This window comes from Cervus elaphus, chromosome X (genome assembly GCF_910594005.1).
Source record: "Cervus elaphus chromosome X, mCerEla1.1, whole genome shotgun sequence".
Classification (NCBI taxonomy): Eukaryota; Metazoa; Chordata; class Mammalia; order Artiodactyla; family Cervidae; genus Cervus; species Cervus elaphus.
The window spans coordinates 167151741-167174529 of NC_057848.1; the positions used below are offsets into that span (position 1 = coordinate 167151741).

The window sequence follows — 22789 nt, forward strand, 5'->3', positions numbered from 1 at the left end:
GATGGTAGCAGTAAAAGTGCTTAACCTCATCGTGTTGCTCTGAGTACTCAAAGATTTTATTATACGTGTACACATGGAGAGCTAACCACGGTTCAGAAGGGTGAGCTTATCTCCTTGCCTCTCTTCACTTCCGTTTCTGCTTGTACTCACATTCCCTTGTCCCTGCCCCACCCTTTCCCCCTCCCAGCCAACTCCACTCTCTCTCACCTGTGCCCCATCCTCAGACTCTACATCCAAAAACATGGCTGAAAATCTCATGATTTACCTCAGAAAATATCCATACCATCACCCTTGGATTAAAAAAATCATGAATATTAGCAGAAGAAATCAGAAACATGCTAAAACTGGTTGTGTGAAAACTACACAAGAAATAAAGCATTATTGGTGAAAGTTTGACTATTAAAATTTTCATATCTTCATCAGATTCAGATTTTCAGAATTCGATACAGGAGGATTATACTTGATAGAAATAATGGCAAAAAATAAAAATAAAAAAACCATGCTATGAGGTTTCTTGGCCTTTAAATATCCCTCTACAAGGTTTTTAAAACTTTATATACTCATGTTCTATTACTGTTCCGTGCCCACTTATTTCCTATCATTATACAGATCATGTGAAGGGGTCATTAGACCTGTAACTTCATAGAGAATATGCACTAAACGTTTCCATACGAGCACACAATGAAACCTCAGTGTTGCATTTAGGCTTCACAATATCCCCAGAAGAAGAGGCGAATACTCATTATGCTGAAAAAAAAAAAAATCCTTCCCCCGTTCCCCCATGCCTAATACACTCTATTCTTGAGGCCCTGAAGGGCTGAATTGACAGTGCTAGGTCCATGCGGTGAGTCAAAGGTGTTGCTGACACTGCGTCCATGGAACAGGGAAATGTGGAACAGCAATAATATTAACAACAGTAATGACAGCAGCTAGAATTGACTGGAATGTACCATATGTCGAATATTGTTCTGATGATTTCCCATGTCTTAACAGGGTCAGTGTTCTATACTGCCCCATGAAGTAGTTAAATTTACTCCAAGCTAATGGGGCTAATGGAGGAATGAGGCACAGAGACGCAAAGTCACTTGCTCAGTGTCTCCCAGCAGTAAGGGAGCCACTGTTCTGGACACATTGTGGAACATTGTGTGCTTCTATTTATTCACTCAAGGGTAAGATCCAATGGCTATGGCAAAATATGTAGAATAACAGCTACCACATAACACACATATATTTCACATTATGGAAAGGCACACTAAATAGAAATCTGATTTCTTCAGAAATCTTTCAGATATAGGCTTGGCAAGACTGGAATCAGGATGTTTTGTAGAAATGATGGTCTGAGAGCCTCCTGAGAACAGCAGACAGAATGGCAGTGAGTCTGCTAGACTGGAGGTCGTGGGTTTGTGCACCAGAGAAGGCAGTAAACCCCTGTCACCTACACAAGCTCCCAGTGGAGACAGAACATGGAAGTAGGCAACATAAGACCATTCCTCTGCTCTGGTAGTGCCCAGACAAGTTGTCCTTGTCAATCAGAACTGAGGGATTCTTAAAAAAAGAAAGAAAAAACTGCAGATGTCGTGATCTGCCTCAGTGAATCTCACTTAATGCCGCTACAGGAGTGCCCTAGAATCTGTGAGTTTTCACTCTGCTTGGGAAACTATCAGTGACTTTATTAAACCCCTTTAGTACTGAGACTGTCAGCAAAATAAGGGAAACAGTGATCAGAACAGATATTAGAAAAAAAATAGAGATTATTGACAAAACCCAAAGCTGGTTCTTTCAAAAGATCAATACAAATTCATAAACTACTCATATAGACCAAAAAAAGCAAGATAACTAAAGACAACACTTACAAATATTGGGAGTAAAATAGGTTTCAGATCCCACAGAGATTAAAAGGATTCTATGACTGATTCTACATAACTACATCAGGCAATTTTAGTGAAAGAAACTGACTAACAGCCACAGATTACATTCTCCAGAATAAAAGAAACATCACCTTCCCGCTGGCCCAAGGGAGACAGGCTAACTGGGCAGCATCATCACCCTGCTTGTGCTTCCCTCCTCGTGACCTTGGCTCTGAGCATGTGCTGGGGCTCCTGAGTCCTCCAATCACAGCTGGAGAGACGCATCCCTTTTGGCTTCATAGGGCTGACCAAGCCTATGGCTGACTCATCTGTTTGGAGTCCCAGGTGCAGCACCACCCATCCTGGCTTCATCTTGGCCCATCATGGCACTACCCGCCTTCACTTACTGTTTTATATATATATATGTACGTATATTTCAGTGCAAAGTAAATAGTTTATTGAAAAGTACATGTGGAAAGGCACACAGGTGAACTCAGAGTGAGCTGCCCGCCACCCCATAATTCTTTTAGTGTACACCCTCTAGCACCCTGGAGTTCTCTCAGTTATTTAAATTTCTTAATTTAAGTGATCTTTGTCCAGAAGCTAAAAAGGGAAAATTTACACTGTGTAGTAAAATTCCTGTAAATAAATAATAAACAAGGAATTATAAAAAGAGAATTGAGAAATATTTGGAAGGTAGCAGACAGAGAGCTCATGTACCTAAATTTATGCAGAGTTAAAAAGTCAAAATAAGAAAAGAAGATGAAAAATCCAATAGGAGACAACCAGGAAGTAAACATTCAGTACAAACAAGTACAAATTACTCAAAAGAAAAAAAAGAAAAATTACCAAAAAACAGGAGGAAATGTTGAAACTAATTAGAAATAAAAGAAATACAAGCCAAAACAATAATGGAATATGATTTCTTACCATGCAATTTGCCAAAGTTCAATGAGAAAGTTGAAAGGGCCCAAATGTTTCCTCCAAATTGAGGATGAGGGATTGGAAAATGAGTGCTCATGCAGTGTTGTGAAAACATAGAGTGATGCAACTTTCTGAAGGATAATTTGACACTATCTAGTAAATTTATAAATACATGGAGCCACTTAGCAAGACCCTGTTTGGAATTTACACTGCAGAAATATTTATGCAATTTCACCAAGATTATATGATGCTCAGTGCAATTTTTTCTCAGCATCCTAGAAAAGCTCTTTGGTACCCTTGCCCACACTGCCCTTCCCACATGAAACCCCTCTTTTCAGTCCCATTAGTAGAGATTGCTTTTGCTTCATCTAGAACTTCCTATAAATGGAGCCTACAGTATGTACACATGCAGTTCCTTTACAATGTCCTGTTACTTTCTGCTGGACAGCAATCTAAATCAGCTGTGTGTTTGTGTGTGTATATATGCCCTATTTTTTGAATTTCCTTTGCATTTACATCACCACAGAGCATTGAGGACACTTACCTGTGCTACAGAGGTAGTTCCCATTAGTTATCAAGGCACTATTCTCCAAAACATAAAAACAGCTCATGTACACAAGTATCAAAAGAAAAAAAAAAAAAAACCACTCAAAAAACAGGCAGATCTAAATAGACATTTTGCCAAAGAAGACATTCAGATTAAGATAAAACACATGAAAAGAGGCTCAACATCAGTAATTATTAGAGAAATGCAAATCAAAACTACAATGAGGTATTACTTCACACCAGTCTGAATAGCTATCATCAAAAATTCTACAAAGAATAAATCTAGGGAGAGTGGGGAGAAAAGGGAACCCTCTTGCACTGTCAGTGGGCATGTAAATTGGCACACCCAATATGGTGAACAGTATGGCAGCTCCTTTCAAAGTTAAACGGAATTACCATAAGACCTAGCAACCCCTCTCTTGTGCATATTCCTGGAGAAAACCTTATTTCCAAAAGGTACATGCACCCCAATGTTCATCGCAACATTATTTTCCATAGCCACGACTTGCAACATTTTTTAGTCATAGCAATAACACACACACACACAAAACCTCCTTGCAACAAAGAGTCTCTAAACAGGGGGTCAAATTACTAGGCATTTGTAAAAATAGAAGCTTAAAGATAAGTAAAGAAAGCAAGAATCATGTATCAGAACCAAGTTCTACGTTAGCATTCAAATAGCAGAAAAGATGATTTTATACTAAAAGAACTAGTGCACTCTCATCTTTTTATCTCCCCTTCCCAGGAACTCAGAATTCTGAGGCAATGGTATATGACATCATGGGTGATTTTTTCTGTCTTTATATTTTTCTAGCAACTTCACATTTTCTGTTATGAGCATGTATTACTTTTTTAAAATGTTATACAGTATCATTTCCAACATGTAAAGAAAATTTTTATAAATTGCATTCAAAAGCACTCTTCTATTTCTCCACGAGAGGGCAGAATAATCACAGTATATATTTATTCATACCCACATGTACTTATGAGAGAATACATCTGGATTTTATACACTACATTCCAAAGCATTCTTCTATTACTCCAAGAGACGTCAGTATAAGCACAGTAAATATGCATTCATACACACATACATATAAGTGAATACCTTGGATTTTTTAAATTATATTCATTAGCATTTTTGTTTATCCTTGAGAGGGCATCATATGCACAGTAAATATTTATTCATACCCACATATACACTTGTGAGAACATTCGGATTTTATGAATTGCATCCATAACCATTCTTCTATTTCTCCATGACAGGGCAGCAAAGGTACAGTAAATAATTATTCACACCCACATACTTTGGCCAGCTGATGTGAAGAGCTGACTCATTGCAAAAGTCCCTGATGTTGGGAAAGACTGAAGGCAGGAGGTAAAGTGGACGACAGAGAATGGGATGGCTGGGTGTCATCACTGACTTAATGGACATGAGTTTCCGTAAGCTCCAGGAGAGGTGATGGACAGGGAAGCCTGATGTGCTGCAGTCCATGGGGTCACAAAGAGTCAGACACACTGAGCGACTAAACTGGACTGACATATACATTTGAGAGAACACATCTGGATTTCATAAATTACATTCATAAGCAATCTTCTCTTTCTCCACGAGAGGCCAGCATAAGCACAGTAAATGTTTATTCATACCCACATATGATCTGGGGACTCCCTTGGGCTATAAGGAAATCAAACAAGTCAATCCTAAAGGAAATCAGTCCTGAATATTCATTGGAAGGACTGATGCTGAAGCTGAAACTCCAATAATTTGGCCAACTGATGAGAAGAACTGACTCATTTGAAAACTCCCTAATGCTGGGAAAGATTGAAGGCAGGAGGTGAGGGGCACACCAGAGGATGAGAGGTTTGGATGGCATCACCCACTCGATGGACATGAGTTTGAGCAGGCCCCAGGAGTTGGTGATGGATAGGGAAGCCTGGTGTCCTACAGTGCATGTGCTCGCAAAGAGTCAGACACGACTGACCGACTGAACTGAACTGACTGACAAAAACATATAAAATGCTAATACAGCTTCAAAATGGACGTGCTATTCCATGAGTGGTGTCCTACACAAGTTTTCATAATATATCTGGGAAAATAACCACAGATGAATACCTCTATGTGTGGTTAAAAGGGTACAAGAATCTGTACAGCTACAACAATAAGGCCATTTGAGTCAACACACATGGACCGAGAGATGATCATACTAGCTGAGGTGAGGCATACAGAGAAAGACAAACAACAAACAATATCGCTTAAATGTGGAATCTAAGATAAAACACAGAGTGAAGGAAGCCGGAAAGATAAACACCAATACAGTATACTAATGCATATATGTGGAATTTAGAAAGATGGTAACGATAACCCTATATGCAAGACAGAAAAAGAGACAGATGTATAGAACAGAACTTTGGACTCTATGAGAGAAGACGAGGGTGGGATGATCTGAGAGAATAGCATTGAAACATGTATATCATCAAGTGTGAAACAGATCGCCAGTCCAGGTTGGATGCATGAGACAAGTGCTCAGGGCTGGTGCACTGGGATGACCCGGAGGGATGGGATGGGGAGGGAGGTGGGAGGGATGTTCAGGATGGGAAACACATGTAAACCCATGCCTGATTCATGCCAATGTATGGCAAAAACCACTACAATACTGTAAAGTATTTAGCCCCCAACTAATAAAAATAAACAAACAAAAAAAAAAGATATAACACAAATGAGCACATGTATGAAACATAAACACACTCATGGACATAGAGAACAGACATGTGGCTTCCAAGGCTGAGAGAATTGGGGGAGCAATGGAGTATGAGATCGGGGTTAAGAGATATAAACTAGAGTACACGGAATGGATTGACAAGTTCCTACTGTAGAGGACAGAGGACTATATTCAGTATCCTATGATAAATCATGATGGAAAAGAATATATATGGGACATCCCTGGCAGTTCAGTGGTTACGACTCCACACTTCCACTGCAGGGCATGCATGTTCAATTCCTGGTCAGGGAACTAACTCCACATGGTTAAAGTGTAGTCAAAAGAAATACAAAAAATTAAAGATGAAATAAAAGAATGCATATACATATATATATATATATGTGTGTGTGTGTGTGTATACACACACAATGTATATATATGATATATGTGTTTAACTGAATCACTTTGCTATAAAGAAGAAGGGAAATGGCAAACCACTTCAGTATTCTTTTTTTTTTTTTTTTCACTTCAGTATTCTTGCATTGAGAATCCCAGAAACAGTATGAAAAGGCAAAAATATAGGACACTGAAAGATGAACTCCCCAGGTCGGGAGGTGCCCAATATACTACTGGAGATCAGTGGAGAAATAACTCCAGGAAGAATGAACGGATGTAGCCAAAGCAAAAACAACACACAGGTGTGGATGGGACTGGTGATAGAAGCAAGGTTTGATGCTGTGAACAGAAATATTGCATAGGAACCTGATATGTTAGGTCCATGAATCAAGGCAAACTGAAGTGTTCAAATGGGATGGCAAGAGTGAACGTTGACATTCTAGGAATCAGCAAACACAGATGGACTGAAATGGATGAATTTCACTCAGATGACCATTAAATCTACTACTGTGGGCAAGAATCCCTTAGAAGAAATGAAGTAGACATTGTAGGCAACAAAAGACTCTGAAATTCAGTACTTGGATGCAATCTTGAAAATGACAGAAAGATCTCTCTTCGTTTTCAAGGCAAACCATTCAATATCACAGTAATCCAAGTCTATGCCCCGATAAGTAACACTGAAGAAGCTGAAGTTGAATGGTACTATGAAGACCTGCAAGACCTTTTAGAACTAACACCCCAAAGAGATGTCCTTTTCATGATAGGGGACTGGAATGCAACAGTAGGACATCAAGAAACACCTGGAGTAACAGGCAAATTTGGCCTTGGAGTACAGAATGAAGCAGGGCAAATGCTAATAGAATTTTGCCAAGAGAACGCATTGGTCATGCAAACACCCTCTTCCAGCAACACAAGAGAAGACTCTACTCATGGACATCACCATATGTTCAACACCAAAATCAGACTGATTGTGTTCTTTGCAGTCAAAGAGGGAGAAGATCTATACAATCAGCAAAAACATGACCGGATCACAGTCAATAATGTGATGAACAATAATGAACTCCTTACTGCCAAATTCAGACTTAAATTGAAGAAAGTGGGGAAAACCACTAGACCATTCAGGTATGACCTAAATCAAATCCTTTATGACTATACAGTGGAAATGAGAAATAGATTTAAGGGACTAGATCTGATAGACAGAGTGCCTGATGAACTATTGATGGAGGTTCATGACATTGTATAGGAGACAGGGAGCAAGACCATCCCCAAGAAAAAGATTTGCAAAAAAGCAAAAGGGCTGTCTGAGGAGGCCTTACAAATAGCTGAACTGAACTGAACTGTGAAAAGAAGAGAGGCTAGAAGCAAAGGAGAAAAGGAAAGATATACCCATTTGAATTCAGAGTTCCACAGAATAGCAAGGAGCGATAACAAAGCCTTCCTCAGCGATCAATGCAAAGAAATAGAAGAAAACAATAGAATGGGAAAGACTAGAGATCTTGTCAAGAAAATGAGAAATACCAAGGGAATATTTCATGCAAATTGGGGTCAATAAAGGACAGAAATGGTATGGACCTAACAGAAGCATAAGATATTAAGAAGAGATGGCAAGAGTTCACAGAAGGACTCTACAAAAAAGATCTTCACAACCCAGATAATCACAATGGTGTGATCACTCACCTAGAGCCAGGCATCCTGGAATCTGAAGTCAAGTGGGCCATAGGAAGCAGCACTATGAACAAAGTTAGTGGAGGCGATGGAATTCCAGTTGAGCTATTTCAAATCCTAAAAGATGATGCTTTGAAAGTGTTGCACTCAATATGTCAGCAAATTGAGAAAACTCAGCAGTGGCCAGAGGACTGGAAAAGGCCAGTTTTCATTCCAATCCCAAAGAAAGGCAATGCCAAAGAATGCTTAAACTACCACACAATTGCACTCATCTCACATGCCAGTAAAGTAATGCTCAAAATTCTCCAAGTCAGGATTCAGCAATACTTGAAGTGTGAAATTCCAGATGTCCAAGCTGGTTTTAGAAAAGGCAGAGGAACCAGAGATCAATTTGCCAATACCCACTGGATCCTCGAAAAATCAACAGAGTTCCAGAAAAACATCTATTTCTGCTTTATTGATTATGCCAAGGGCCTTGACTATGTGGATGTCAATAAACTGTGGAAAATTCTGAAAGAGATGGGAATACCAGACCACCTGACCTCCCTCTTGAGAAACCTGTATGCAGGTCAGGAAGCAACAGGTAGAACTGGACATGGAACAACAGACTTGTTCCAAATAGGGAAAAGAGTACTTTAAGGCTGTATATTGTCACCTTGCTTTTTTAATTTATATGCAGAGTACATCATGAGAAACTCTAGGCTGGAATGAGCACAATCTGGAATCAAGACTGCTGGGAGAAATATCAATAAACCCAGATATGCAGATGACACCACCCTTATGGCAGAATGTGAAGAAGAGCTAAAGAGCGTCATGATGAATGTGAAAGAGGAGAGTGAAAAGTTGGCTTAAGGTTCAACATGCAGAAAACCAAGATCAAGGCATCCGATCCCATCACTTCATGGAAAATAGATGGGGAAACAGTGGCTGACTTTATTTTTGGGGGCTCCAAAATCACTGCAGATGGTCACTGCAGCCATGAAATTAAAAGACGCTTACTCCTTGGAAGAAAGGTTATGACCAACCTTGACAGCATATTAAAAAGTGGAGACATTACATTGTCAACAAAGGTTCATTTGTCAAGGCTATGGTTTTTCCAGTAGTCACGTATGGATGTTAGATTTGGACTATAAAGAAAGGTGAGCCCTGAAGAATTGGTGCTTTTGAACTGTGGTGTTGGAGAAGACTCTTGAGAGTCCCTTGGACTCCAAGGAGATCCAACCAGTCCATCCTAAGGGAGATCAGTCCTGGGTGTTGGAAGGACTGATGTTGAAACTGAAACTCCAACACTTTGGCCACCTAATGCGAAGAGCTGACTCCTTTGTAGAGACACTGATGTTCGGAAAGATTGAGTTCAGGAGGAGAAGTGGACGACACAGGATGAGACGGTTGGAAGGCATCACCAACTCAATGAACCTGACTTTGGGTAAATTCCAGGAGTTGGTGATGGACAGGGAGGCCTAGCATGCTGCAGTTCACAGGGTCACAAAGAGTCAGTCATGAGTGAGCAACTGAACTGAACTGAGCTGAACACAACATTGTAAATCAACTATACTTCAATTAAAAAGCAGCATGACTAGAAAAAAAAAAGATTCGTATATTTCATTGTATGGAAAGTTTATATCCAAAGAAAACTGCTGTAAACAAACACGGCTCACTACTAAATGGCAGGCTTGCTGAAATACTTACAGAGAGACATACTGATGTCTGCAATTTACCAGAAAATGCACCAAGGAAAAAGGTCAACTGATGACTGGACAGAGGCATCAGCAAATGGATAGCTACACGACAAAGGAAGTATTGTAAAATCGTTACAAAAGCAGACCCGTACACATGCTATCTACAAGGGACCCACCTCATACCAAGGGACACATACAGAGTGAACATAAAGGTTTGGAAAAAGGTATGTCACGCAAATGGAGACCAAAAGAAAGCAGGAGTATCAATACTCATATCAGATAAAATAGACTTTGAAAGAAAGGCTGTGTATAGAGACAAAGGACACTACATAAGAATCAAAAGATCAAACCCAGAATATATATATGTACCCAACATAGGAGAAGCTCAATATTCATAATGCAAATGCTAACAAGCAGGAAAGGGGAAATTAACAGTAACACAATAAGAATAGAAGACTTTAATATGCCATCCACACCTATGGATACATCAACCAAACAGAAAATTAGCAAGGAAACACAAATTTAAATGATACAATGGACCAGTTAGACCTAATTGATATCTATAGGACATTTCACCCCAAAACAATGAAATTCACCTTTCTCTCAGGTGCACATGGAACATTCTCCAAAATAGATCACATTCTGGGCCATGAATCTAGCCTTGGTAAATTCAAAATAATCGAAATCATTTTGAACATCTTTTCTGATCACAATGAGGTATGATCAGATGTCAACATCAGGGAAAAAAAACTATTAAAAATAAAAACATATGGAGGCTAAACAATGTGCTTCTGAATAACCAACAGATTACAGAAGAAATAAAAAAGAAATCAAAATATGCATAGAAACAAATGAAAATTAAAACACGAGAACCCAAATCTATGCCATTCAGTAAAGCAGTGCTAAGGGGCAAGTTGATAGCAATAAGACCTTACCTCAAGAAACAAGAGAAACATCAAATAAATGACCTAACTTTACACCTAAAGCAACTAGAGAAAGAAGAAATGAAGAACCCCAGGGTTAGTAGAAGGAAAGAAATCATAAAAATCAGGGCAGAAAGAAGTGAAAAAAAAAAAAAACCATACTATAGCAAAACCCAACAAAACTAAAAGCTGGTTCTTTGAGAAGATAAATAAAATAGACAAACCACTAGCCAGACACATCAGGATAAAAAGGGAGAAGAATCAAATCAACAAAATTAGAAATGGAAATGGAGAAATCACAACAGACAACACAGAAATACAAAGGATCACAAGAGACTACTATCAGCAGCTATATGAAAATAAAATGGAAAACTTGGAAGAAATGGATGAATTCTTAGAAAAGTATAACCTTCCAAAACTGAACCAAGAAGAAATAGAAAATCTTACCAGACCCATCAAAAGCATGGAAATTGAAACTGTAATAAAATATCTTCAAACAAACAAAATCCCAGGACCAGCTGGCTTCACAGGTGAATTCCAGCAAACAATTAAAGAGCTAACGCCTATCCTACTCAAACTCTTTCAAATTATTGCACACGGTAAACTCCCAAACTCATTTTATGAGGCCCCCATCACCCTAATCCCAAAACCAGACAAAGATGCCACAAAAAAAGAAAACTACAGGCCAATATCACTGATGAACATACATGAAAAATCTTCAACAAATTCTAGGAAACAGAATCCAACAATATATTCAAGAGGTCAGACATCATGACCAAGTGGGTTTATTCCATGGATGCAAGGATTCTTCAATATTTGCAAATCAATCAATGTGATAAATTGCATTAACAAACTGAAAGATAAAAACCATATGATTATCTCCATAGATGTAGAGAAACCCTATGACAAACTTCAACATGCACTGATGATAAAAACGCTCCAGAAAGCAGGCACAGAAAGAACACAACTCAAATAATAAAAGTCAAATATGATAAAAACATAGCATACTTTATCCTCAAAGGCGAAAATTTTAAAGCATTATCCCTAAAGTCAGGAACAAGACAAGAGTGCCCACTCTCACCACTACTATTCAACATAGTTTTGGAAGCTTTAGCCATAGCAATGAGAGAAGAAAAAATTTAAAGGGTATCCAAATTGGAAAAGAAGAAATAAAACTCTCACTGTTTGCAGATAACATGATCCTCTACACAGAAAGCCCTAAAGACACCACCAGAGCTAATCAATGAATATAGAAAAGTTGCAGGATATAAAATTAATACACATAAATCCTTTGCATTTCAATACACTAAGAATGAGAAAACAGAAAGTGAAATTAAGAAGCAATCCCTTTCAGCATTGCAATGAAAAGAATGACATACTTAGGAATAAAACTACCTAAAGAAACAAAAGACCTATATATAGAAAACGTCACCTGTCCCAACTTTGATGCATGACATAGGGCACTGAAAGCCGCTGTAATGGGGAAACCCTGAGGGGTGGGATGGGGAGAGAAGCGGTAAGGGTTTCAGGATGGGGAAGACATGTACTCCCATGGCTGATTCAACTCAATATATGGCAAAAAACCACCACAATACTGCAAAGTAAGTAGCCTCCAATTAAAATGAATACATTAATTTAAAAGAAAAAGACCCATGTACCTGCTGTCTATAAGAAACCCACTTCAAACCTAAAGACACATACAGACTGAAAGTGACAGGATGGAAACATATATGCCATGCAAATGGGAATCAAAAGAAAGATGGAATAGCAATCCGCATATCAGACCTTAAGCTAAAGAAGATTTCAATAGATAAGGAAGGACACTACATAGTGATGAAGGGATCAATACTAGATGAAGACATAGCAATTGTAAACATCTATGCCCCCAACACAGGAGCACCTCAATACATAAGACAAACATTAGCAGACATTAAAAGAGAAATTGACAGTAAAAAAATCAGAGTTGACTTTAACACCCCACTCACACCAATGGACAGATCATCAAAACAGAAAATTAATGCAGAAACATATGTCTTAAATGATACATGAGATGAGATGAATCTCACTGATATCTTCAGGACATGCCATTCAAATGGAGAAGAATACAGCTTCTTCTCAAGTGCACAGGGAACATTTTCCAGGAGAGACCACATCGTGGGTCCCAAATCAAACCTCAGTAAAATTAACAAAATTGAAATTGCATCAAGCATCTTTTCTGACCACAACACTATGAGACTTGATATCAATTAGGAGAAAAAAAAACTGTAAGAAACACAAACACATGGAGATTGAACAACACATTTCTAACTAACCAAAAGGTTACAGAAGAAATCAAAACGGAAATCGAAAATTTTCTAGAAAAAAATGACAATGAAAACACGACAACTCAAAATCTATGGGATGCAGGAAAAGAAGTTCTAAGAGGGAAGTTTGTAGCAATACAATCCTAACTCAAGAAACAAGAAAAGCATTGAATAGACAAGCTCAGTTGACTCCTAAAACAACTGATAAAGAAAAACAAAACAAAATAGCCAAAATTAGTACATGGAAAGAAATCATAAAAATCTGAGCTGAAATAAATGAAAAATAAATGAAAGAAACAATAGCAAACATTAACAAACTAAAAGCTGGTTCTTTGAGAAGGTAAACAAAATTGACAAACCTTTAGCCAGACTCATCAAGAAACATAGAGAGAAGAATGAAATCAACAAACTTAGAAATGAAAAAGGAGAGATTACAACAGAAAATGCAGAAACACAAAGGACTATAAGAGACTATTATGAACAACTCTATGGCAATAAAATAGATAACCTGGTAGAAATGGACAGATGCTTAGAAAAGCTCAATCTTCCAAGACTGAAACAGGAAGAAATAGAAATTATGAACCACCCAATTACAAGCTCCAAATCGAAGCTGTGACCAAGAAATTTCCCAAAAGACAAAAGCCCAGGACCAGATGGCTTCACAGGTGAATTCCATCAAACATTCAGAGATGAGGAAATGCCTATCCTTCTAAAACTCTCTCAAAAATATTTCAGAGGAAGGAACACTTCCAAACTCATTCTACAAGACTACCATCACCCTGATACCAAAACCAGACAAAGACCAAATAAGAAAACTACAGGCCAATATCACTGATGAACATAGATGCAAAAAATCCTCAGCAAAATTTTAGCACACAGAATTCAACAACACATCAAAAACCATGATCAAGTTGGCTTTATTCCAGGGATGCAAGGATTCTTCAATATTCACAAATCAATCAATGTGACACACCATATTAACCATAGGAAAGCTAAAAATCATATGATAACCTAAATAGATGCAGAAAAGGCCATTAAATTTAAAATTTTACAATTATTAAATTAAAAATAAATAAATTTTAAAAAGAGATAAACTTCAAAAAGGAAAACAACATTGAAATAACTCAAATGTCCATCAACTGGTGATCGAATAAATAAAACATGAAATACAAAATTATTTGGCCATCAAATGAATGGAGTTCTTATATAAGCTATAACATGCTAGAGCTCTGAAATGATCGTGTTAATTAAAAGAAGCTGGGAACAAAATGCTGTGTATTGCATTATTCTGTTCGTGGGAACACGTATGTCTCAGATTAGGTAATTCTCTGAAGACCGAAAATAGAGGAGTGAATGCAAGGACCCAGATGAAGGGGGAAATGGAAAATGTCTGCCAGCAGGAGAGTGTTTCCCAATTGGAGTGATGAAAATACTCTAGAATGAGGCTGTGGTTATGGTTATTCAACCTATGAATAAGTTACAAATCAATGAATTATACAGCTTAACTAGTAAATTCATGGCACAGGTACAACATTTCAATAAATCAAACGTATTTTTTTTAAACTACTGAAATTAACTTCTACATCCAGGAATATTATCCTTCAAAAACAAAGGAGAAGGAGATATTCTCATATGAACAAAACATTGGGGAATTCATTCTCAGCAGATACCTTGTCTGTAAGAAATGTTAAAAGAAGTTATTTTCACAGAATAAGATGATATTGAAGAGAAACTATGAGTTAGAAAGACTGTTATGTTGAAGTTTGACAGAAAACAACAAAATTCTGGAAAGTAATTATCCTTCAATGAAAATTTAATTGAAAAAATAAATGAAGGCAAATTGAAATGAAGGGTTTTTTTTTCTTATTATTAATTGGTTAAAGATAAATGCTTCTTTGGGCTTCTCCATCTTTGTTTTTCACTGATTATGAATCTTCATAATTAAAGTGGGTTTCACATATACAAGATCCAGTTTCACTCAGTGGTAAAGAATCCGCCTGCAATGCAGGAGCTGTGGCAGATGCGAATTCCATCTCTGGGTCAGGAAGATCCCCTGCAGGAGAGCATGGCAACCCACCCCAGCATTCTTGCCTGGAGAATCCCTGTGAACAGAAGAGACTGGTGGGCTCACAGCCCATGGGGTGGCAAAGAGTTGGACACGACGGTGCAAGTAAACAACAGCAGACACACATTCCTAACAGAAACTCTGAAGATACTAAAAATAGATGAGAAAATTCTCAGCCTAAGCAAAGGAAAACAAACAAACAAAAAACCTAGATTGTAGAGCTGAATTATAAAAGGTTTTAGGCAATAAAATATCTCCCAACACTAGTGTAAACAGTGTTCCACACAAGAGAGAGGAGTCATTTTTAATACTCATTCAACAGAAAAACATTCTAATTACATTCATAAATTAAAGGAGATGAAAATGTCCAGAAAACATAGTATAAAATCTACTGATCATTTTATATCTAATTAAGATGTTAAAACTATAAGGGAATTTTTAAGAAAAAAACGTCTGTGAAAATTTAAGCAGCACCCAATGAAAAGATTTGAACATGACTGAGTGACTGAACTGAACTGAAGTAGTGCCAATGAATGTAATTATATTTTCTTTCTTCCACAGGCTCAAAATAATTGACAATTAAGAATGAATTTCACTTTAAAACATATTTTTCAATTTCAGCAGGATGTTTTATATTCAAATATAAGATTTTTCAAGCTAAAAAAAGTATGTACCTTGCAGTGAATATTTTGTTTCACTGACTTAGACATACATAAAATCACATCCTGTGTCGTTATCTTGACCATCTTTGTGGTATCACTGTGCATTTAGAATCAACTGTTTGAATGTGGGGTCTGTGAAGTTCTCGGGTCACATACTGTTGAAGCCTAGCTTGAAGGTTTTCGAGCATTATCTTGCTAGCATGTGAAATGAGTGCAGCCGAGCGGTAGTTTGAACATTGTTTGGCATTGCCCTTCTTTGGGATTGAAACGAAAACTGACTTTTCTCAGTCCTGAGGCCACTGCCAAGTTTTCCAAACTGGCTGGCCTATTGAGTGCACCACTTTAACAGCACCATCTTTTAGGATTTGAAAGCTCTCAGCTGGAATTTCATCACCTCCACTAGCTTTGTTCGTACTGCTGCTTCCTAAGGCCCAGTTGACTTTGCACTCCCGGATGTCTGGCTCTAAGTGAGTGAACACACCATCGTGTATATCCAGGATAATAAGATCTTTTTTTTTTTTTTTAACAGTTCTTCTGTGTATTCTTGCTACCTCTTCTTAATCTCTTCTGTTTTAGTTAGGCCCATAACGTTTCTGTGCTTTATTGTGCCTGTCTTTGCATGAAATGTTCCCTTGGCATGTCTAATTTTCCTGAAGAGATCCCTAGTCTTTCCCATTCTACTGTGTCCCTGTGGTTCTTTGCTTTATTCAAATCCCTTGTGAGTATACATTGGAAGGGACAAATAGACTCACGGGTTAGGCCTGGCACACACAGCACCAGAAGACCTATGGATGGAGGTTCCCAACATTGTACAGGAGGTGGTGATCAAAAGCATCCACAAGAAAAGAAATTGCAAACCGGCAAAGTGGTTGTCTGAGGAGGCCTTACAAATAGATAAGAAGAGAAGAGAAACGTAAAGCACACACGGAAAGATATAGCCACTGCCATACTGCCTCCCCCACCTCCCGAGCTGGGGGTCACCGTCTGCTGCTCTCGGTGCCAGGGGGAGGGGACAACCCAGACTCTCCTACAGGGAAGCCATGGACCGGGTGTGTCTCCCTGAGGATGTGATTGTATAAATCATGCACTCACCTTCAATCATCACCTCACACCCTGCATTCACCAAGAGACACACGGAGGCCCGAGGAGACCATGGACCCTGCCACCTGGCCACACCTCTGCAGTCTCCAACGTTCAGTGGACGGGCGGACGGATGACTAGCCCTGCAGGACAGGGCTGAGAATAGCCTCTGCAATGCCCAGCTCCTAAATGCACCATCCGTCAGACCCAAGGCAGCTACCGGTTTAGGCCGGTGACGGCATACAACGTGACTGAGACGCAGCCTCCGTGACACCCAGCTCCACCCACATGCCGTCCGGCATCCTCGAAGCAGCTTCCAGTTCAGCCCAGTGACATCACAGGATGTGAACGAGGAGTGGCCTCCGCAATGCCCAGCCCCTCAGTGTGTCCTCCATCAGCCCCAAGGCGGTTTCCCGTTCAGGCTGGTAACATCACATGACGTGATGGAACGCAGCCTCCGTGATGCCCAGCTCCAGACACGAGCCATCTGTCAGCCCTGAAGCAGCTTCTGGTTCAACCTGATGACGTCGCCAACAAACCCTATGGCCCAGATGAAGTCGCCTGCGATGGTATTGGTATAGCCGGCAGCTGACCCCGGACAGTGGCCCCACACCCATGTGCAAAGGTAGTGGAGCCAGGGACCAGGCCGGGTGGATGAGGACAAAGTGCAGGTTCTCCGTGAGGTTGATGCCGACCATGAACAGCCTGCCTGGGACAAGAGAGGGGCTGCAGTTCATGGTGCCAGCTGTGGGGTCAGCCACCTACATGTGCAGTCACTAACCCACAGAGTCATGTGACAAACCAGACCATGTGGTCACCGACTCACATGGTCGGTCACCCACCCACGGGGTCACTACCTGATGTGCTGATCCCTCCACGTGGCCACCAACCCACGTGGTCACCCACCCATGGGGTCACTAACCTGCGAGGTCATATGGTCACCTGTCCACATGATTACCCCCTCACACCATCACCCGCCTATGCGGTCACCCACTCAACAGGTCAGCAACTCACATGGTAACCCACCCTGCAGGCAGGAGCTCAAACCGGTCACCCACCCACATGGTCACCCACCCACAGGGCCACCAACCCACACATCTCCTGCCCATGTGACAAATAACCCATGGGGTCACCTGCCCACACAGTCACCAAGCTGTGCCATCACCCCCCAGACTCTGGCCCTCTCCGTGGTCAGAGATTCAGATGTCCGACAGAGACCCAAGTTCAGACAGCAGGGACTCACAGGGGTGTTGACTGATGAATTTCTCCTGTTACAGAGGGCAGGCGGGCTGGACAGTGACACCAGAGATGTCCACGTCCTGACCCCGTGTGGTGGACACAATAATTCCACACGGATGTTCACATCCTGTCTACATCCTGACCCCCTGTGGTGGACACAGTAACATCCCCAAGGATGTCCATGCCCTGTTCTCCATGTGTTGAACAGAATAACGTCCCCTAATATGTCCTGTTCCATTTATCCACTTGAACCCAAACCCAGCCCCTTGTGCTAGGACATGCCTGTGACCAGTTGTCCTGGTGTGAAGGTGGCACTCACCTGGGTGGCTGCAGCTCTTCATGTGCTCCAGGTAGTGGACGAGGTATAGGTGCTTCACCTGGTTCCCCCACCAGTAGGGGATACTGGGCCACAGTTGTGCATGCTGACTCATGGATGCCTCGTCCTTGTACCACAGGATGACCTGCTGGCCCCGGGACCACAGCTGGCACAGAGTTGGCACCTCCTGTGGGGAGAATCATCCAGGTGCCCATGAGACGTGTGCACAGTGGTTATTGGGGTGCCTTGTGACACATTGTGTCAGGTATTGGGGGTGTCCCAGAAGCTACAGCAGTGTGTGGATTATTGGGGTGTCTATGAAAAGTGATGGAATGGTTATTGGGTTCTCTGTGAGAAGAGATAGTCATGGGTGGAATAATGACATGTCTGAGTAGAGACACTAGTGGGTAGATTACTGGGGTGTCTGAGTGGAGAAGGTGATGACTCAGTTATTGGGGTGTCTTGAGCAGTGATTGGTAGATTTTTGGGGTATTTGAGTGGAGACAGTGGTGGGTAGATTACTTGGGTGCCTTGAGCAGTGATGGGTCAATTATTGGGGTACATACCTGAGTGGAAACAGAGGTGGGTAGATTATTGGGATTTCTGATAGGAAATGGCGGGTGGATTACTGGGGCATGTTGAGGCGTGATTGATGGATTTTGGGAGTGCCTGAATAGAGACTGGGCAGGGTGGATTATTGGGCATGCCTGTGACCAGTGATGGGCTGGTTACTGGGGTGTTTGAGTGGAGACAGTGGTGGGTGGATTACTGGGGTTCCATTAGTGGCATCACCTGGAGTCTGAATCAGCTTCACGCAGCGAGCAGATAGTCGGATTACAGTGAAGCCTAGTGCTCCCGCTGACGAGAGCATGGGGAGCCTGTGACCCCTGCTCACCCCACGGGGACACAGCATGTTCCCAAAGATGTTCTTCATGCAGCCCATCAGGTTCTCTTGCAGGTCCTCCATCAAGCCCTCAAAGTTCCTGCATGCCAGGATAACCACCTCCTGGGGGTGGTTCTCCAGCCACTCCGAGATCTCCAGGAGGGCATTCTGGGCAGGGATGGAGGAGAGGGGCCTTGTATTGAGAGACAGAGGGGCATGGGTGGGGACTTCCCCCAGTACAGCCACTCTACACACGTGTTTGGGGGTCCTGACACACAGAGACATAAAGCATGGCGCCTGCTCCCAAGGGACCCAGCCTCTCCTGAGTGGCAGTGGGGAGCTGTGGCATTGCTCTGGTGTGTGTGTGTGTGTGTGTGTTTCTGTGTGTGTATGTACACGCTCCTGTAGGTACAGGTGCACACACATGTGTGCATGTGTTCAGGGTCTGTGTGTGCATGGATATGCATGTGTGTGTGTGTGTGTGTGTGTGTGTGTGTGTGTGTGAGCACAGCAGCAGAGAGCAGTGCTTATAATACTGTGTGAAGTCTGTACTCCAGGGAGGGTGGGAGGCCAGCAGGGTACATTCACAGTGAGGCCCAGGCCGGAACCTCCAAGGGTCATTAGGTTCTGTGCTGGGGGCACCGGGGGCCGAGGCCAGAGTGAAACATTAAGTGACTTGGCCAGCAGCCGAGAGAATGGACTGGACACCCCAAAACTGGACACAGGAAAAGTCGTGTCAGGAACCTGGTTTAGTCAAATTCTGGGAGACACCCCAGAGGCCAGGGGTAGAGGTGTGAGTTCAGAAATGCATGTTTCTCGGGAATTCTGAGTGCCTGATGCCAGAGGTCAGCCCTCTCCTGCCAGGAGGAGTGTATCCATCCCCTTAGAGATCAGTGTCTTCTAATGGGAGTGGACCTGTTTTGTCCCCTTAAAGGTCAGCCTCTCCTGCCTGTAGTGACCGTGTGTCCATTTGAGTGGATGTGTGTCCATCTGAGTGGATGTGTGTCCATTCCATTAGAGGTCAGCATCTTCAAACTGGAGTGGACCTGTGTTTTCCCCTTAGAGGTCTGCCTCTCCTGCCTGGAGTGACCAGATGTCCCTCTGAGTGGACGTGAGCCCATCCCCTCAGAGGCCCTCCCCGTCCTGCCTTGACCAGACGTGGGTGTCCCTGGCTGGCGGGCCCCCTGTCCATACCCCCTGCCCCCGCCCCCACCTCCACGAGGGCCATCGTGTACACCATGTGGTAGAGTGCAGGTTCCCCTCAGTGCCCTCCTCTCTGTGCGCCATCCGCAGGTCCTCACGCCGGCACCCAGCTGCTTCGTGATGCTCAGCACCTGCACACAGAGGTCAGTCACCTGTGCTGGGCACAGAGGGCGGCCCCCCGCTCAGGGGCTGGGCATGCACTGAGGACGCCCAATGAGGGCCACATCATCCACTGTGAAATCAAAAGTGTTGGTGCTGCCGGGGTTGAGGCCCTGCTTCTGGGAACAGGGTCTCCAGGGTCACTGGTCACATGGAGCACACAGCCCGGGTCCAGATTGTGGTCTTGGGGGGGTGTTCCTGCAGAGTCCAGCCTCATCCTCCTCTCAGGCAGTCCCTGGGTGGAAGTGCCCTGTGGGTTCACCAGCCCAGGCTCCAAATACCCAAGCTGGACCCTTGGACATGAGGATACAAAAGACCCATGGTATCAGAGTCATCCTATTATAACTTTCCCCCCTCCACAGTAATAGTCCCCCACTACAGTAAGGGTCCTCCTTGATTATGAATCCCCTCTCCACAGTAGGGCTTCCCTGGTGGCTCAGCTGGTAAAGATTCTGCCTGCATTGTGGGAGACGTGGCTTCAGTCCCTGGGTTGGGAAGATCCACTGGAGAAGGGAAAGGTTATGCACTCCAGTATTCTGGCCTAGAGAATTCCATGGCCTGTCTAGAGTCAGACATGAGTGATCAGCTTTCACTTTCTCCACAGTGACATCCCCCCTACATGGTCATAGCCCCATTTATTATTGTATCTCCCCTCTATCATATTAGTCAGCTCTCTACAGTAATATTGCCCCTTGTACAAATAAAGTCCTACCTCTATGTAATCATACCCCCTCTAGAATAATAGCCCTTCAAAGACCCACAAAGGTCTGTGCCCACCCCCAGAAACAGTACTAGGAAAGGCAAGAAGGAATCAAGCGGGCAGAACGAAAGGAAGAAACATCTGTCCACCACACAAATAAGACAGGAAAAAGCAAAAAATAACTTTAACATAAATTGAAAAGTGAAAGTTGTTCAGTTGTTTCTAACTCTTTTCTATCCAGTGGACTGTAGCCCCCCAGGTCACTCTGTCCATGGAATTATCCAGGCAAGATTACTGGAGTGGGTTGCCATTCCCTTCTCCAGGAGATCTTCCCAACCCAGGAATCGAACCCATGTCACCGGCATTGTGAGCAGATTCTTTACCAACTGAGCCACCAGGGAAGCCCTAATATAAATTTGTAGCAGAAAATGTACTGTGTCCTCTACAAGGAGTCATAAAGGAAAAACAAGAAAACATAAGGATAAAAAAAGGGAAAGAAAATAATAGATTCTCTCCATCCAAGATAAAAGAAAAAGCAAAAAACTAATATTAACATAAACTAGCAGCAGAAAATGGTACTGTGTTCTCTGTAGAAAGTCATGACGGACAAAAAAAAATATGAGGATAAAACATGGGGAAAAAATGGGAAAGGAAGTCAGAGCGCCCCCACCCAATCCAAATTAAAAGAAAAAGCAAAGACTCATATGAATATTGTCAGCTACACACAGGCACTTGCCATCCACCTCTACAAGGATTAAATTAGGTGCTGCTGCAGCAAATGACCTTCAGCACCCCTTGAAAGACCACCAACAATGCCCCCCACCCCGCACACAACCCAGTTCTCCTTGGCAGCCATCCCACTTGAGACCCCGGCACTGAGGCCCCCCAGGACGGAGGGACCCTGCCCTGGAGGGACACAGAACAGAGGGACCCTGGCACCAAGGGACCCTCAGAGCAGAGGGACCCGAGTCCTGCAGGACTCCCAGGTTCTGGTGGACGCCCTACTGCTCGCTCCCTCCTCTGGGTGTGAGCTCTTAAGGCCAGGCTGCAGGCACCTGATGCAAGCGGGAATGAGGTTTGCCCACATTCCAGCCCTGGCTCTCTGCCCATCAGATGCCCTGAGAAGGATTCCAGCAGCCGGGGATCTCCCAGGAGGAAGCAATGACACAAGGCAAGAGCTGTGCTTGATAGTCATCTGTCCCCTCCAGGAGGGCCCCTGCTCCTGGGGGCACCTGGGCCCAGAGAACCAGGTGGGTTCTCTACCCAGCCCAGCCTCCAACCCCTGGCTAACCTGTGCCAGTGACAGGACCACTGTCAGTTGGGTGCCCCCTCCCCACAGACAGGGCCCCCAGCATTGACTCCTCTACATCCTCCACAATGACTGCTTCCCATCCAGCTTCTCTCCACCCCACAAAATCCCCGATCCACCCAGGAGAAGCACTACAGGGGAGGGGTGGGAGTGTGTGCATGTGTTCTCAGTTGCTTCAGTCGTCTCGACTCTCT

The 22789-nt window shown here is 42.5% G+C and overlaps 1 pseudogene; it reads right to left on the minus strand.

The window, feature by feature from the left end:
* Positions 1–17276: 17276 nt before the first annotated feature.
* On the minus strand, positions 17277–21887 carry LOC122690586 (annotated as a pseudogene).
* Between the last annotated feature and the right edge of the window lie 902 nt (positions 21888–22789).